An 18547-nucleotide genomic window follows, 5' to 3' on the forward strand; every position below is an offset into this window, starting at 1 on the left:
TGAGCCCTGGCAATGTAAGCACCAAGTCCTCACCACTGGGCCACCAACCTGGTCTTTTTTTTTCCTTTGGCTATGCTGGCTCTTCGTTGCTGCGCTTGGACTTTCTCTAGTTGAGATGAGCGGGAGCTACTCTCTAGTTGGTGTGCGAGCTTCTCATTGAGGTAGCTTCTCTTGTTGCAGAGCTCTAGAGGTTGGACTCAGTTGTGGCACACAGGTTCAGTTGCCACACAGCATGTGGAATCTTACTGGCCCAGGGACTGAAGCCACATCTCCTCTCCTGCATTGGCAGGTAGAGTCTTAACCACTGGACCACCAGGAAAGCCCTTGTTGTTGCTCTTTAGTTGCTGAGTTATGTCCAACTCTTTGCGACCCTATGGACTATAGTTTGCCAGGCTCCTTTGTCCCTGGAATTTCCCGGGTGAAAATATTGGAGTGGGTTGCCATTTCCTTTTCTAGGGTCTCCCCACCCAGGGAGCGAACCCACAACTCTTGCACTGGCAGGAAGGTTCTTTACCACTGAGACACGTGGGAGGCCCCAGAAAAGCCCTACTATTTACTTTTATTCTTTCACAGAAAGACTCTTCCCTTGCCTTCTGTTGTTTTCTCCTGTGTTTCATATCCATCTCTCTCACTGATCTCGTGAAGTACACAATAACTTTTTGAAATTGGTCATAACATTGTAATTTCCAAGCCAATTCTCTATTTTCTCCTGAAAACTGCATTTCCAAGCTCCTTTGCTGACTGGATACTAGCTAGATTCATTCACTGCCAGTGAGGCACTGGCAGAAAAGAGGGAAGGGAGAAGTCCCGGTGATTCTTCCTCTCTCTTGTAACTGTGGGAGTATTTCCCAGCAGGGCCTGCCATCCTCTGTAATACATGATTTCTACTTCCCTTCCTTGCTTGATTCCATGTCCTGCTGCCCATCTTCCTTCAGCTAAGTCCTGCCCCCTCCAGAGCCACTGTTGATAGCTCTGTGTGTATACTTTCAGTTTTTATATTTACTTACTTGTTTCTGGCTGTGCTGAGTCATGTGTTAGTTGTGGCACGTGGGATCTTCATCGTGGCATGTTTTTTGTTGTGGTGCATGGTCTTAGTTGCCCCGAAGCATGTGAGATCATAGTTCCTTGACCAGGAATTTAACTTACGTCCCTTGCATTGGAAGAAGGACCCTTAACCAGGGAATTCTCTCCTTTCAGTTTTTAATCTAGGCATTTAATACCTATCTATATGTAGTTTTATTTTACAAAAATGAATACAATACGCATTATTCTGCAATTTGCTTTTTTAATTCCACAATGTATTGTGATAGTCACTGCCAAATTGCTCTACAAAAAGTTTTCACCAATTTGTATTGTCATTATACAAATTGTATATACTTCTCCTGCCTTCAATCTTTCCCAGCATGAGGGTCTTTTCTAATGAGTCAGCTCTTCACATCAGGTGGCCAAAGTATTGGAGCTTGGGCTTCAGCATCAGTCCTTCCAATGAATATTCAGGATTGATTTCCTTTAGGATTGCCTGGTTTGATCTCCATGCAGTCCAAGAGACTCTCAAGAGTCTTCTCCAACTCCACAGTTCAAAAGCATCAATTCTTTGGCGCTCAGTGTACTTCATTATCTGTACAACTCTCTAATTTCCTTACTTAACTGTCTTTAGAGCATCTTTATAGACTCATGGCTCCTGGCACATAGTAGGACTTTGTCAATGTTGGATGGCTAAATGAATGAAAGAGTGTAGAGCTGCTTGTATGTCTTTCCTGTCTCCAAATCCTAGTGTATGAAGGGAGAGAGAAAGAAGAAGAAACGCAGGAGGAATGCAAACTTGGTGCTGCTTGTCTGGAGTGCTCCTTATAAGGCACCAGGTGTGCTGGCACTGGGAGTGAAAGACACAGGATAGGAAAAGGAGAGGACTGGCACCCTGTTCACCATCTTCTGACCCCAGGCGAGTTACCGCTGGAATCCACACCTGGAAACTGACAAGTATGAGTCACTCCTAGGAAGATTAAGAACTATTTGTTTTTCTAGAAAACTTCCCCACTTTCTTTCCATTTCTTTTTAAAAAATATTCTTTTAAATTAAAAATTAGAGTTTAGTTGATTTATGATGTTCTGTTAATTTCTTCTGTATGGGAAAGTGATTCAGTTTTTTATATATGTTTTTTCCAGTAGCCATGTGTGGATGTGAGAGTTGAATGGTAAAGAAAGCTGAGCGCCGAAGAACTGATGCTTTTGAACTGTGGTGCTGGAGAAGACTCTTGAGAGTCCCTTGGACTGCAAGCAGATCCAACCAGTCCATTCTGAAGGAGATCAGCCCTGGGATTTCTTTGGAAAGAATGATGCTAAAGCTGAAACTCCAGTACTTTGGCCACCTCATGCAAAGAGTTGACTCATTGGAAAAGACTCTGATGCTGGGAGGGATTGGGGGTAGGAGGAGAAGGGGACGACCGAGGATGAGATGGCTGGATGGCATCACTGACTTGATGGACATGGGTTTGGGTAAACTCCGGGAGTTGGTGATGGACAGGGAGGCCTGGTGTGCTGTGATTCATGGGGTTGCAAAGAGTCGGACACGACTGAGTGACTGAGCTGAACTGAACTGATATGTATATATAAACATATATATATATACACATATATATATACATTCTTTTTTTGGTAATATCCTTTTTCACTATGGTTTATCATGGTAAACTGAATGCAGTTCTCTATGCTTTTCCATTTCTTGTTTAAAAAAGATTTATTATTTGTTGATTTGGCTGTGCTGGGTCTCTTTGGTGTGTGAAGTTTTTCTCTAGTTTGGGTGAGTTGGAGCTACTCTCCAGTTGTGATGTGCAGGCTTCTCATCGCAGTGGCTTCTCTCTGCAGAGCATAGGCTCTAGGTGTGTGGGGTTCAGTAGTTGTGGCGTAAGGGCTTAAGCTGCCCCACAGCATGTGGGGTCTTCCTGGACTAGGGATCAAACCTGTGACCCCGCATTGGCAGGTGGATTCTTTTTTTCTTGTAAATACTTTTTATTTATTTGTTTATTTTTGACTGTGCTGGATCTTTGTTGCTGTCAGGCTTTTCTGAGGCAAGTGGAGGCTACTCTTCGTTGCAGTGGGAGGGCTTTTCACTGGGGTGACTTCTCTGGTTGTGGAGCACAGGCTGTAGGGTGAGCCGGCTTCAGTAGCTGCCGCACGTGGGCTCAGTAGTTGCAGCTTGCAGGGCTCTAGAGCACAGACTCAATAGTTGTAGCACACAAACTTAGTTGTTCCAAGGCCTGTGGGATCTTCCTGGACCAGGAATCAAACCCATGTTTCCTGGTTGTCAGGCGGATTCTTTACCATTGCACCACCACAGAAATCCCATTTTTCCATTTCTTAAGGATGAGTTGCCTCCATGGAGGCTGGGGGGACATGGCAGGCTGGCTCAGGAGTAGGTGGTCACCAACTTGTGTGTGCGCTAAGTCTCTTCAGTCGTGTCCTACTCCTTGCGACCTTAGGGACTGTAACTCTCCAGGCTCTTCTGTCCACGGGATTCTCCAGGCAAGACTATTGGAATACGTTGTCATGCCCTCCTTCAGGGGATCTTCCCAATCCAGGGATTGAAACCACAGTTCTTATGTCTCCTGCATTGACAGGCAGGTTCTTTACCACTAGCACCACCTGGGAAGCTCCAGTTAGCTACTTGGTCCCCACTTAAAGCAAGAAGATAGAGAAGAAAAATTACTAGATCAGGAGACCAAGGCTGATGAGGAATCTCAGAAAGCCCCTGTCTGACGGAGGAGGTTTGTCTCTGGTCTCAGAGAGTCGTACTCTGAGAGGAGAGGCACATGCCCAGTCCTCCAGAGGATTTTCCTTCCTAATCCTCCATGGCACCATGGTCTTCTCATTCTTTTTCTACTTCTTGCTACTACCTTTGCATCTCTCTACTTTATCTTCCCATGCCCTATTTGTCAGTGTTCCAAAGGGTCCCAGTCCTAGAAATTTTAATTAATCTCATTTTCCATTCTTCTAGCCATACGTGCAAATTTGACTCAGGTCAAAAACTTTAAAAGTCATCCTTGAGTCTTCTGATTTTCTCACACTGTGCATCTAATCTGTGAGCAAATTCTTACAACTTTACCTTTAAAATGTACCCAGAACCTGTACATTTCTTATCACTTTCACTGCTATTGCCTCTCAGTCTACACACTGTCATTTCCTGCCTGGGCTACTGCAATAACCTCTAAGTGGTCTTTCTTCTTTGCTTGTCCTTCTTTGGTTTACGCTCAGTCTTGTCACTAGAGTATCCTGATAAAAATTTTGATCATTTTCCTTCTCTGCTCAAAATTCTCTAGTGGCTTTCAGCTTACTTAAAAAGCTAAAGTCCATAAAATGATCTACAAATCCCTATGTGATTTAGCCCCCTGTTACCCCTCTGCTTTCAGCTCCCATTATTTTCTTCATTGCTCACTCCATGCCAGCCACACTGGGTTGCTTATTGTTCCTAGAACACAGAAGGTGAGCTTTCATCTCAGGCCTTTGTACTTGTTCCCTTGGCCTGGCATTTTGTCCTCCTAGGTATCTGCCTAACTCATTTCCTCACTTCCTTCAGGTCTTTTCTCAGATGCCATCTTTCCCTGGCCATCCTTTATACATTCCAATCCTGGATATTTTCTATCCCCTTTCCCTGCTTTATTCTTTGTAACAAGTGTAACCATTATTATTATTATTTTCCTCTAAAATGTAAGATTTGTGAGAGCAGGGTTTTTTTTTTGGGGGGGGCGGTTGCAGCTGGAGGTCTTTTTATATACTGCTGTATCACCAGTGCATAGAACAATGCCTGGCATACTGCAGGCATTCAATAAATACTTGCTGGATAAATGAATGAAAAATTCATTTGTTTAAGGAGTACCACTATTCTATACCTATGTGCTCCTTACCTCCTTCCTGATTTTCAAGCTCACATTTCCTTCTGAGCATCTGTCCAGAAAATCTGCCATCATCCTAATCTCAGTTTGGCCAGCTACACTCTTTGTTATTTTCCTTGGTACTTCAGTAAAAGTTAGGTCTTACTTCTGTTAATAAGACTCCCCCAGAACTTGGCTCTTTCCTCTTCATGATTGCTTCTCCCATATAGAAGCTCTCTAAATCTTGTGAGTCTATTTCCCAAGTCTTATTCCAGTTGATCTAGTCTTCATTCCCACTGTCTCTGTTTTAGTCCAGGTGTAAGTATTCAACTCAATGTAAAAGTCTACCAGACTTCCTTGGTGGTCTAGTGGTTAAGAATCTACCTTCCAACACAGGGGACAAGGGTTCAATTCCTGGTCAGGGAACTAAGATCCCCCAAGGCAAATGGCAACTAAGATTGGGCAACTGCTGAGCCCGCATGCCACACAGAAAGATCCTGTATTCTGTAACTAAGACCTGAAGCAACCAAAATGAATAAATAAACATTTGGGCTTCCTAGGTGGCTCAAGGGTAAAGAATCCATCTGCTAATGCAGGAGACACAGGAGACTCAGGTTTGAGCCATGGGTTGAGATGATCCCCTAGAGGAGGAAATGGCAACCCACTTCGTAATTTTGCTTGGAAAATGCTATGGGCAGAGGAGTCTGGAGGCTACAGTCCATGGGATTGCAAAAGAGTTGGATACAACTAAGCATGCAGGCACACAAAGAAGTCTACCTGGTAGTCTCCAATCCATTTTATTCACTGCTACCATGGCATCCGGTCCCATCACTTCATGGGAAATAGAAGAGGAAACAGTGGAAACAGTGTCAGACTTTATTTGGGGGGCTCCAAAATCACTGCAGATGGTGATTGTAGCCATGAAATTAAAAGATGCTTACTCCTTGGAAGGAAAGTTATGACCAACCTAGATAGCATATTCAAAAGCAGAGACATTATTTTGCCAACAAAGGTCTGTCTAGTCAAGGCTATGGTTTTTCCAGCGGTTATGTATAGATGTGAGAGTTGGACTGTGAAGAAAGCTGAGCACCGAAGAATTGATGCTTTTGAACTGTGGTGTTGGAGAAGACTCTTGAGAGTCCCTTGGACTGCAAGGAGGTGCAACCAGTCAATTCTAAAGGAGATCAGTCCTGGGTGTTCTTTGGAAGGAATGATGCTAAAGCTGAAAGTCCAATACTTTGGTCACCTCATGTGAAGAGTTGACTCATTGGAAAAGACTGATGCTGGGAGGGATTGGGGGCAGGAGGAGAAGGGGACGACCCAGGATGAGATGGCTGGATGGCATCACGGACTCGATGGACATGAGTTTGAGTGAACTCCGGGAGTTGGTGATGGACAGGGAGGCCTGGCGTGCTACAATTCATGGGGTTGCAAAGAGTCTGACATGACTGAGGGACTGAACTGAACTGAACCATTTAAATTCTCCTGTTGAGGAGATTTGCTCAGATCACTGCTCTCTCCACAAACCTTCTGTGGCTGTGTTTGAATTAAGCAGTAAGTTGTCCAGAATTGATGATTTCCTATTTTCTGTTCATTTTGACTGCCCCCCTTCTGGAATACCCACCTTCTCTCAATAAAACTGCTGCACTCTTCAAAATACAATTACCTGCTCTGGCGTTCTAGACAGAAAATAGGGCTAGAGAATTAGATACCAGAATGTATACATTCTTTACCTGTAGAATCAAAAAATTGTAGAGATGAAAATCTTTCCTAATCCTTTAGCTAAAACTCAGTTTTTTCTCAGAGCAACTGAAGCCACCATCACTCTTTTTCTAGAGTTACTGTTTATGCTTCTATTTCTCCCACCAGCTAGGAACTTTTTGGAACATAGATTTATCTCATTCAGTTGTGAACATCCAGGCACCTGATTCTAGGAAACAGAAGGAAGTAAAGGTTTGGGATTGGATTACCTGGTTTAAATCCATTGACTGTCAGAATTGGAGGAAGATTTATTAGAGGTCACCTTTAAACCCATTCATTTTGTTGCTGAAACTTGGCCTCTATTCATTAGTGCCTAAAAGAAACACGGAGACAGAGTTCTGGCTGAAATAGAAAATAACAGCTTTATTGCTTTGCCAGGCAAAAGGGGCACAGTGGGCTTATGCCCTCAAGATTGTGTGTCCCACCCTGGTGGGGGCAGTAAGGAGGGGCGTGGTCAGCTTGTGGGCATTCTTATGATTGGATGGTGGTGAGGTAATCAAAAGCTTTTCCTTCCAACTTGTTTGGGGTCTATGTGCTTGCGTGTGTGCTTAGACGCTTCAGTTGTGTCTGACTCTCTGAGACCCCATGGACTATGGCCTGCCAGGCTCCTCTATCCATGGGATTCTCCAGGAAAGAATACTGGAGTGGGTTGCCATTTCCTTCTCGCTTGCCTATAATTAACTTCTCCCACTCTGTGGTGGTGGTGGTGTGGGGCGAGGGGCGGGGGTAGGGGCTTCAGTATCTGCAAGACAGCTTAAATGACATAGCTCAGAATATTTTCTATAGTCCTTGAGGAAGAACTAAAGGTCCTCAACTTCGTTTAATGGCTAAAGTATTAGTTTGTAATGCTTGTTTTCTTTTTTTCTGTATTTTTTCCACTTGTCTGATTAAATTTATTCCTTGACTAAATTTTTCTACAGACAAAAGGCAGGAGGAGGACATGGGTGGAGGTCTGTTCTGAAAAGGCCTTATAGGATCCTGATCCCTTACAATTTATAAATTGGGAAAGTGAGGCCCAGAAAGGGTAGGACTTTGTACCAAGTCCATGACTCAGGATCTGAAGCCAGACATTCTGATTTCTAAGTAGGTCCCCTTGGAAAGCCTTTGTGCTTCTCTTTGAGATTCAGGGATCGCGGGCTTCCTCCTGGGAGGCTCTTCTAACCCCTACGCATTACCCTGTCGGTGACCCCCGCAGCTTTCCTCTAACCCTCCAGTCAGCCGGGTTCACTTGTTCCAATTGCAGCCCTCCAGATACCAGCAGATGTTCGCTCCTGGGGGAAATTAGCTACGTCACCATGACTCCTCCCATTGGCTCGAGGGGTGGGGCGCGACGCCACGACGTCAGACGCCCAAAGGGGAGGAGCGGTGAGGAGAAGGAGGAGGGAAGTGGGACTTCAACATGGCGGCTGTGGTACTGGGGGTGACTACGGTGACGGTCTGGCCCGGGGCGGGCAGAGTTGGAGGTGGTAGTGTTCGCTCTTCCTAGGGACCGTCAGGAGCTCAGCAGGGACCGAGCCAGGGAGGCCGGTCGGCGGCAGCACCTTTCGGCTTCTGGCACGGCGGCTGCAGCATTCAGGTGAGGGGGCCTCTCGCTGGGGGAGGGAGGAGAGGGGCGGAGTTGGGAGTGGGAGCCGGTACCGGGAGACGGATGGGGGAGGGACAAGGAGGAAGCTGGAGACGGAGTGGAAGGAAGGAGCTGCAGCTCAGGGGGTGTGAGGGCCAAGGGGCCAGAGATGGGTGACTTGGGAAGGATTCTGGGAGAAGGGACGGGGTGAGGGGACCAGCATTGAAGGGGCGGAGGGCAGAAGGGATGCGGAAAAATAAGTGAGTTCGGATTAAGGGGACTAATGTTCTGCTGGAAAATAGGCGCAGTACGTAGCTGTCTGGAACGAGAGCTCGGTGGGAAATAGAGGATGTCGGGGGGGAGAGAGGGACCTAGGTTTTAGTAAAGGTGAGTGATGGGGAGTTGAGAGTGAGCTGCGGACCTGAGATACAGATTTAGTTTTCTCTGAGGCGATGAGATTAGGGGGAAAGGGAGGAGACGAGACTCGGGGCGAGTGATCTTTGGAGATATATTCGACATTGCCTGGTCTTCTCCAGGTATGTTAGTCTTGCCGCTTTTGTTTGTTGGGTAGAGACTTATCTGTCCAGTCCACCTGGACTTCAGAAACAGTTCCTAATCTTTCTTGTGAAACATGAAGTTATAGTTCATTTATTTGATCTCTAATAGTGATCTCTGACCTTTGTGTTGTCTTCACATGTTTAAAGTGTGGCTGGCCATAAAAATACATTTTATATTAAAGTGAGATAAAATTTTCAGAGTTTTTAGATCCATGGAGTGTTGCAAAACCAGATTTGGTAGTTTAGTTATCTGTTAAGTAGCTTTTGTTCTAACTCCACTTAATAGGGGTTCTTTTCTCAGTTCTAATTATTAGTGTTTTAGAATGGTGGGTAGTGGGTAGATTTGATGGATTTTTCTCTTTAGAATTTTTCCTGATTTGATGATAAGAAAAACGGCACTTAGTCTTTAGTGATAGCCAGTTCGTTCTTGTAAGTGTCCCAAACTGAAAGTTAAACTGAAAGTTTCTGTATTATTTTGTAGCAAAGAATGTAAAATGTCCGAGGTCTAAAATAATTCCTTTGTCTACTTTAACCTACTTTATAAAGTAGGATTTTTTTGGTGTGTTTTTATAGTAGGTTTTTATAAATTAGAGTTTTGTTTCTAATCCATCCTATTCATTTTGTGACTTATTTATTCAGTGTTTATTACTGCCTACTTTGTGTTGCATTAATAAGTCATTATAATTATGGAAATGGGAAAATTAATGTTTCTCTAGTTAGACTCTATCACTGTACAGCTTCACTGGAAGAAACAATGTTTTTTTGGAAATGAAGACTATGGAAGAAAATTATGTAAATATAAGAACTTCCTGAATTTTTCCGTTGTGTAGTATTTGACTCAATATTTCATCGTGACGTACTTTTTTTTTCATCATGACATATTTTTTGTATATCTGAAAGCTTTTCTTTTTCTTTTGAAGAAGGCAGTATCCTGATATGATTGTATTACGTCTGTAATGAGTTCTCATTAGTAGTTGTTCCCATTTCTTAGGTTGGCAAATATCACTTTATCTTGTGCTACTTTTCTTTGATATCTCGACTGTGGTAAGGTATTTAAAATGAGGATTCCTGAAGTTTAATTCAAATTTCTCTGAATTTTTTCACCATTATAAATGTATCTTCATTACTGTAGAGTGTAGTTGTCAGTATTATACATTTTTCCTGTTATTTAATTATATTGTTGAATGGTTTGAGGTTTTTTTCCATATGTAGATTATTTTAAGCATAACCATATTTTCCACAGACTAACCAAAACCAAAAACAGGCTACTATCTGGTCATCATTACAGGTAATTTTCTTCAGAGAGCCTTTCTCAAGAAATGCAAAGGTTAGCGTGCCGTACTGTAAGTATTAGGGCTTCCCTGGTGGCCCATTGGTCAGGAAACTGCCTGCCAGTGCAGGAGGCTCGGGTTTGATCCCTGGGTGGGGTAGATTCCCTGGAGAAGAAAATGGCAACCCACTGCAGTTTTCTTGCCTGGGAAATCCCGTGGACAGAGGAACCTAAAGAGCTGCAGTCCAGGAGGTTGCAAAAGGATCAGACACAGCTTAGTGACTAAACAACCACCTCCACCATTAAGTATTAAATAAGCTTCTTAGAATCAAGAAAACCTTGAATTGAAGCTTAAAATCAATTGGATTTAGTTTCCCACATAGCATGAGAATCCTTACTTCTGTGTCATGAAGATAACTGAAAATCTGTCCTCTTTTCCAGAATCTAATTTCTAATAGGAAAAGAGCCTTTCAGTTAGAGAAAGATGTAATCAGGGTGTTGCTTTTCTTAGCACACAGTGTCTTGTAGTATTTGAAAATAATTTGAATGTAAGAATATTATTTTCCTATGAATTGAGAGTTAACATTTCAGATTTTAAAAATTTTAGATGAGAGCTAGATTTACAAAGGGATAGGTGCTAACACTGGGTCTATATTAATGAGGTTAGACATCGTTAAACACTTTACATCATCTCACTTTTATTCATATGATTTGTTTGGATAGGGAAAGATAGGCTTGCTTTTTAGGTATTGAGGAAACTGAGGATCAGAAAAGTTAAGTAACTTAAACTAAGGTACTGCTCTAAATTCGTCCAGTTTCAGTGCTCTTACTCTTATCTGTTAGCTCAGACAGTAAAGCGTCTGCCTGCAATGTGGGAGACCTGGGTTCAATCCCTGGGTCGGGAAGATTCCCTGGAGAAGGAAATGCCAATCCACTCCAGTACTCTTGCCTGGAAAATTCCATGGATGGAGGAGCCTGGTAGGCTACAGTTCATGGGATCACAGAGTTGGACACAACTGAGCAACTTCAGTGAACTTCACTGACTCTGTCATAGTTACATCATTTTGCCCCTCTTACATGGTCACAGGGCCACTCCAATCCCTATGAAGTAAATTTAAACTATAAGCATGAGTTTTAAAAGTAATGTCATTTTAAACTGCTTGTTCTAATTGAAATAGCGTAGCTGGAATGACAAATAGTTCATTACAGTTTAAGTCACTTAAGATGTCATCAGTTCTAGGAGGAAATAAATACCTGAATATTTTGTACTTAACAAAATGAACTGTGTAAATTGGATAAAGGACTAAAAGTTTTTATAATTGTAATTGCTGAGTCAGGTTAGACCTGGTTCATCAAGGGCCAAAATTTGTATTTGGCAGTAATCCACTTGTGTTTTCAGAATTTTGGATTGGTCATTGTCAGTTGCTTAATGCTTACTAAACACTTCCAGTGTTTGACTCACTGAGTTGGTATATGGTATTTGTGAATCTTGTGGTTTACTGAGTCAAGAGCCAGCAGTGTGTGTTTTGGTTGCTTCACTTCCTCCCCAGTACTTGATATTGTCAGACTTTTAAATTTTTTTCTTATCTTTTGGGTTTGAAAGAGTATCTACTGTGTTTTATTAGCATTTCCTGAAGTTGAGCATCTTTTTTGTATGTTCATTAGCCATTTGTATCTTTGTGATATGTATGTTCAAGTTCTCTGCCTATTTTTGAGTCGTCTTTTTTTCTGATTGATTTTTGAGAGTTTAATACATTTTTATGTATTTTGTATACTAATTATTTGTTAATTTATGGTTTGCAAATATTCTCTCCCAGTTTTTAACTTGTCTTACCATCTCTTCATAGTCTTGATGAGAAAAGATCATGATTTTAATGAACTGAATGAACTTTTCAGACTTTTATGCTTTTTGTATCATGTTTAGGAAATCCTCTTCTGCTGGGCATGTTATTTTAATAAGTACTAAAGTTTATGTGTCATGTGGCATCTAATCTGACATTTAATACCAATATTTGCTTGATGAGAAAGGCCAGCTTCTCAGGAGTTGTGCTCGTATTGTATTTGGAGTTTTAAGAACCAGAGGGTTTTTTAAAAATTGTTTTTTATTTAAAAAATATTTATTTATTTGGCTGTGTGTGTGGCACGGAGGATATTAGTTCTCTGATTAGGGATTGAAACCATGCCTCATCCAGTGGAAGCTTGGTATACTAACTGCTGGACCGAAAGGGAAATCCCAGGCCAGAGGGTTTTAAAAGGATTTTAAAAGCACAACCTGAATTGTACACACAGGTTACATATATTTCCCCAAGCTCGGAAACTTAACAGGTTTGTGAATGACAAACCTGTTATTGGGATTCCTAGGTGGCGCTTGTGGTAAAGAACCTGCCTGCCAATGCAGTAGATGTAAGAGAGTCGGGTTTAGTTCCTGGGTTGGGGAGATCCCTTGGAGTAGAGCATAGCAACCCACTCCAGTATTCTTGCCTGAAGAATCCCCACGGACAGAGGAGCCTGTCAGGCTACAGTCCAGTCCGTAGGGTCGCAAAGAGTCGTACACGACTGAAGCAACTTAGTGAACACATATGTTTTACTAAATGTTAACCATGTGGTTTGACAGTGAGAGTTTTTTCTTGTGTGAACAATTCATAATGAGTCACTTATTCTGAGCAGTAGGATTTCTACTAAAATATGTTCATAAAGATTTTTTGATGTCTAGTCTGTCTAGTGTTGGGTTTTATCAAGAATAATTGTGAATTGTCAAAGGGCTGATTCGGAAACATTTTGGAAGAGTATTTTTGTCTTTATTTTCAAGTAATATAGTATTATATAATTAGGTGGAATGTAATTACATGATTAAAAAGAAATATGTCCATTTTCACAGTTAATGAGTTGTTTATATGGGGGGTATTTTTTGGGGAGGTGGGATTAGTATCATATGTTTATGGTATTTAAATTTCGTTAGATACTTTTAAAAGAATGAAATAACTCTTCTTAGTACTGGAGAAACTATTTAAAGTTATGATTTATGATGGGAAATTCCCTGGTGGTCCAGTGGTTACGACTCTGTGCTTTCACTGCTGAGGGCTCAGATTCAATCCCTGTCAGGAAACTAAGATCTTGCAGGCCGTGCCGCATGACCAGAAAAAAGTTATGATGAAAATTGCAAATCAGGTAGAAAATATGTGATGGAGGATATAGTTGTTCTATTTTGTTTTTTAAACTCTCTGCCCAGTTCTTTAGGCTGTGTCTCCTATCCACATTAAACTCTTACCTGTTAGGTTATTTTTTTAAAAATCTTCAGGGATTTGAATTTCTCTTTTGTGTATTAAAACCTCTTAAAAACTTTTTTTCTTTTCATAAGAAGGAACTGTTCTTCTAGGGAGTTGGATGTCCTAATCCTGGCAAAGATCACATTGAAATATAAAACATCCACCAGGCTTTAATTATACTGCAAATACTGTATAGTGTTATACAGTACATCTTTGATATTTGTGAAAGCTATTTTCCTAGATTTTTGAGAGTACTTGCATAAATACCATACTTTAGAATGTCCCTCATAGTTTATAGAAAAGTATAATACAGAATTTTTAGTTACCCTCAGGTTTGATGGGTAAATAGATAAGAAAAACAAACTTAAAGATTGTGATGCTAAATTCCATCTTTGGCTACCTTTAATTCTCAGTCTCTTACTGTTTGTTGGGATAGGCTTGATGGCCTATCCCTAACCTTTATTAACCTTTATTAATTTATTAATAAATTAACCTTTATTAATCCTTTGGAAACTCAAGGTCAGACTGGCTTTGCTTGTTTTGTGCTGCATCTCATCATCATGGTCTTAGTCCCAGGCAGAGTTCATATCCTCTTTGTCATTTCTTCCTTCATTTGGTAAGAATGAGATCTTCCCAATCCTAATACCTTCCTGTAGTTGGGAGTGTTAACATTTCCTTTTAGGGTTCATTGGGGAAGGATATGGGCAGTAGCTTCCTTTTTTCCTCCTTCTGGTAGATTATACCTTATTCCACGCCATGTATGATAAATGATTCCTTTCTGTGGGCGGAATTCAAAGTCCAATGTTGGATTACAAATTATTATGTGAAGTGGATTTTAGAGCTTCCCTGATAGCTCAGTTGGTAAAGAATACGCCTGCCATGTAGGAGACCCCTGTTCGATTCCTGGTTTGGGAAAATCCATTGGAAAAGGGAAAGACTAAACACTCCAATATTCTGGCCTGGAGAATTCCATGGACTATATAGTCCATGGGGTGGCAAAGAATGGGACATGACTGAGTGACTTTCACTTTCACTTCACTTTCATGTGGAGTGGGTTTTAGGGGTAGCTAGTGAAATCTCAAAGAATTCCATCAAAGGTTATTCTATTTCCAAGTGATAATAACAATAGGAAACCAACTTGTTCTGAAATACTTCAAAATCACTGAAGGTCATGAATTGTTTATTGATTGTTTATTGTTACTCATTCATTCAAATGTCCCATCCATTTTCTAAAACAGGAAATTCCACCTAGTTCTTATAATTTAATAGGAAATCTAACTTTATCCTTGTAGTAGGTAGTTTTTATAATAATATTTCACTTACCTGGCTTATTCAGAGATCTCAGCATTTTATATAAGCAGAATTTAAAGATAATGGAACATTTCTTCTTTGAAAGCCCATATTAAAATTATTGGAAGATTATTAAATGAGTCTTTTATAAATGTGATTATATAATGCAGCCAGTAATAATGTATGACATACTCTATAATAATATAGGTCTTACTCCAAATGTCTCTAGGAAGCTATACATTTTGAGTTGTGTTTTTAAAAAAGATGATTTTGGTCTGTATGTATTGCTGACAGAATTCAGTGAAAGAGTACATGTTACGGTAACAGGCTTATTTTATTTAGTGGGTAAGAAAATTATATTTAGGCAGAATTCTAGTTTGAAATGTTCTTGATCGGTCCAATATGATAGCCACATAGATAGTGGATATATAAAACATTTTTATCATTGTGAAAAGTTCTTTTAAATTGTTCTCAATCCTTGTTAAATTTTATTGTTCATGTAGATCACCTGGAGATTGTGGTAAAATGTAGATTCTGATTTAGTAGCTCTGGGTAGGTTTATGATTGTGCATTTTTAAAGAAATTCTCAGGTTATGTTGATGGCCCAAGGATCATACTTTGAATAGTAAACTTTTGAATTTACTATAATGTGAGGTTGATTTGGGACTTTTTATGAAATCTAAAAAATTTTTAATTTATTATAAGCTTTTTAATTAGTGTCTTTTGCCTGGAGAGATTATATTGCAATGGTCAGAACTGTAGAGTGAGTTTAAAGGTCTAAAGTTGTAATTCCAGGTTTCCTTTTTAAAAACTAACCATCTCTTTCAGACTTGAACTTTTTAGTTTGTGAAACGAGAATAGGAATACTTGTTTATATTTCATAGAATGTAAGGTTTGCATAAGATGATGTATGTGATGGTATTTTCAAAACTAAGTAAGACTTCAACATATAGTTTTGAAAATTATGTAAAGTTTCTAACATGTGCTTCAATACAAGCATAATACCTTTTCACTGTCAGCTAATATCCTTATTCTCTAAAGGTAATATACTACATTTTATCCAGTGATTTTCAGTAAGTTTAATTTATTCTTTTATGTTTAATGTCTGTCTTTTTGGATTTTTCTTTTAATAGTCTATCTGTTTGTTTAATTTTTGGCTGTGCTGGGTCTTTGTTGTTGTGCGTGGACTTTTCTCTGGTTGTGGCTAGTGGGGGCTGCTCCTTAATTGTGGTGTGAGGGCTTTTTGTTGCAGTGACTTCTCCTGTTGTAGAGCACAGGCTTCAGTAGTTGTGGCACATGGGCTTAGTTGCATCATGGCATGTGGAATTTTCCCAGACCAAGGATTGAACCCGCGTCCCCTGCATTGGCAGGTGGTTCCCAATGTGGAGCACCAGAGAACGTCCCCCATTAGAATTAATTTCAATGAGATGTTTTGTCCTGTTATAGCTGCCACTTAGAGAAGTGTGCATGTTTGTGTATGTGTGTGTTCAGTCGCTAAGTCATATCTGACTCTTTGTGACCTCATGGACTGTAGCACACCAGGCCTCCCTGTCTTTCACCATTTCCTTAAGTTTGACCAAGTTCATGTCCATTGCATCGGTGATGCCATCCAGCCACCTCATCCTTTGGCATCCTCTTCTCCTGCCCTCAATCTTTCCCAGCATCAGGGACTTTTCCAGTGAGTCGGCTCTTTTTATCAGGTGGCCAAGTATTGGAGCTTCAGCTTCAGCATCAGTTGTTCCATCTCTCACGTATGTATATGACTACTGGAAGAACCATAGCTTTGATTATATGAAACTTTGTGGGCAAAGTACTTAGAGAAGTATCAGGCAGTAATAGTAGGTACACCTTAAACAGATGTTGAATGAATGAGACAGATGAGTCAGAAATTAATTGCCTTTTGTTGTGACCAGGCAGGGATATTTTTTTAAATCAACAGAAGTTGATTGGGAACCAGCTTTAAGCGGGTAACAAAGGGTCGGGAAGATTCCCTGGAGAAGGAAATGATTCCCCACTCTAGTTTTTGCCTGGAGAATCCCAAGAACAGAGGAGCATGGCAGGCTACAGTCCATGAGGTTGCGAAAAGTCAGACATGACTAACACACACACTCACAAAAGTAATTATATAGCTAGTTTTTCCATTGAGGGGAAAAAATGAAAGCCAAATAACATACCTCTTCACTTTAGAATTCTGTTTGCATATTCCTGTGTTTTCTTACTGTGCTCTTTTGACTCATTTTAGTTAATTGTGTACAATTTCTTGTGGGTTTCCTTTTAACAAGATTTAACAACATTTTTGCTGTCTGATTTATTTTCAGAAATATTTTCGAGTTAAATTATAGTCATTTTACACTAAATGTTATATAACTTTTTAAAAAGAGGACATTTTTCTTCATAAATACACTACTGTTAACCATGCCCAACCATCTATGGTAAACAATGTTTCTTTTTTTTTTTTTCTTTGGCCAGGCCACACAGCTTGTGGGGTCTTAGTTCCCTGACCAGGGATTGAACCTGGGCCATGGCAGTAAAAGTGCTGAGTCCCAACCACTGGACCCCCAGGGAACTCCCAACAATAATTTCATATTATCATATTATGTCAGTACTTACATTTCCTCACTTGTCGCCTGAATGTCTTTTATAAGTTCACAGTGCAATTCTGACACTACCTAGAATTAGGTTAATGGGCTTCCCCGGTTGCACAGTGGTAAAGAATCCCCCTGCTAATGCAGGAGATGTGGGTTTGATCCCTGGGTTAGGAAGATCCCTTGGTGGAGGTAATGGCAACCTGCTCTAGTATTCTTGCCAGAAAGTCCCATGGACAGAGGAGCCTGGCAGGCTACAGTCCAGAGGGTTGCAGAGTCGGACATGACTGAGGGACTAAGCATGCACACATGCACACAGGTTAAAGGCATAGTCATTCAGAAGACTTGCCAGATATCAGCCACAAGCTCAAGGGTTCCCAGAACATCTTGAAACAACTGGCTACAAATTTAGAGGTTCCCACACAGCCCTCAGGTTAGATAATTTGCTACAATGCCTTACAGAACTCAGAAAAGTGCTATATTTATGATTACAGACTTGTTATAGGAAAAAGTATACAAATAGCTAGTCAGAAGATGCCACAGGGTGAAACCTGGGAAGGTCAGAAACATGAAAATACTCTCCTGGTGGAAGCAGGATGTGTCACCCTCTTGACTCATCATTGTGTCACCAGATCCACAGAATATTGTTAACCAGGGAAGCTCAGCAGAGTGTGTGTCCAGATTTCATTTTATTGACTTATTACATAGGCATGATTCATTGGCCACAAGGTTGAATTTGATCTCCAGCCCTCCTCTTCCCCTCCCTCAAGGTTGAACATATTACATGGCTTAAAATCTTTACCTTCTAATCACATGATTTGTCTTTCTGGTATGGTCATCCTCTGTCCTAAGTCATCTTGTTAACATAAACATCCAAGTATGGTCTAGGGGCCCACCAAGAAAAACAAAGATTTTTGTATCACTTGGGAAATTCCAAGGATTTAGAGGATACCTCTAAGAAAAAGGGGCTCCCCTTGTGGTTCAGCTGGTAAAGAATCCACCTGCAATGCTGGAGACTTGGGTTCGATCCCTGCATTGGGAGGATACCCTGGAGAAAGGAAAGGCTACCCACTCCAGTGTTCTGGCCTGGAGAATTCCATGGACTATACAGTCCACGGGGTCGTCGAGAGTTGGACACTACTGAGCGACTTTCACTTTCACTTCCCAGAACCGAGACAAAGGCTAACCAAATTCTTTATTGTACAAAATGGTTTGTTCAGTTCTAGGTCCAATAAAACCACTTTAAAAATATCGTAGGCTTCCTTTTCATTTTTTCAGTATTATGGGAATTTAAAAGTGTACCAGAGAGTAAGGAGAAAGTGTAATGAACTCCCATGTGCCCATTGCCCAGCTTGCACAAAGATCACCATTTGATCTTTTTCAAGTC

General features: G+C 40.9%; 1 protein-coding gene across 2 annotated transcripts in view; it reads left to right on the forward strand.

Annotated features, from left to right (window-relative positions):
• Positions 1-8035: 8035 nt before the first annotated feature.
• UBAP1 (ubiquitin associated protein 1) overlaps positions 8036-18547 on the forward strand; it is a 66627-nt gene continuing 56115 nt past the window's right edge. For both annotated transcript variants that reach the window (XM_068974019.1, XM_068974021.1), the window contains exon 1: positions 8036-8204. The gene's annotated coding sequence lies outside the window, so the exon portion shown is untranslated. The remainder of the gene's footprint in view (positions 8205-18547) is intronic.

This window comes from Capricornis sumatraensis, chromosome 6 (assembly GCF_032405125.1).
Source record: "Capricornis sumatraensis isolate serow.1 chromosome 6, serow.2, whole genome shotgun sequence".
Classification (NCBI taxonomy): domain Eukaryota; kingdom Metazoa; phylum Chordata; class Mammalia; order Artiodactyla; family Bovidae; genus Capricornis; species Capricornis sumatraensis.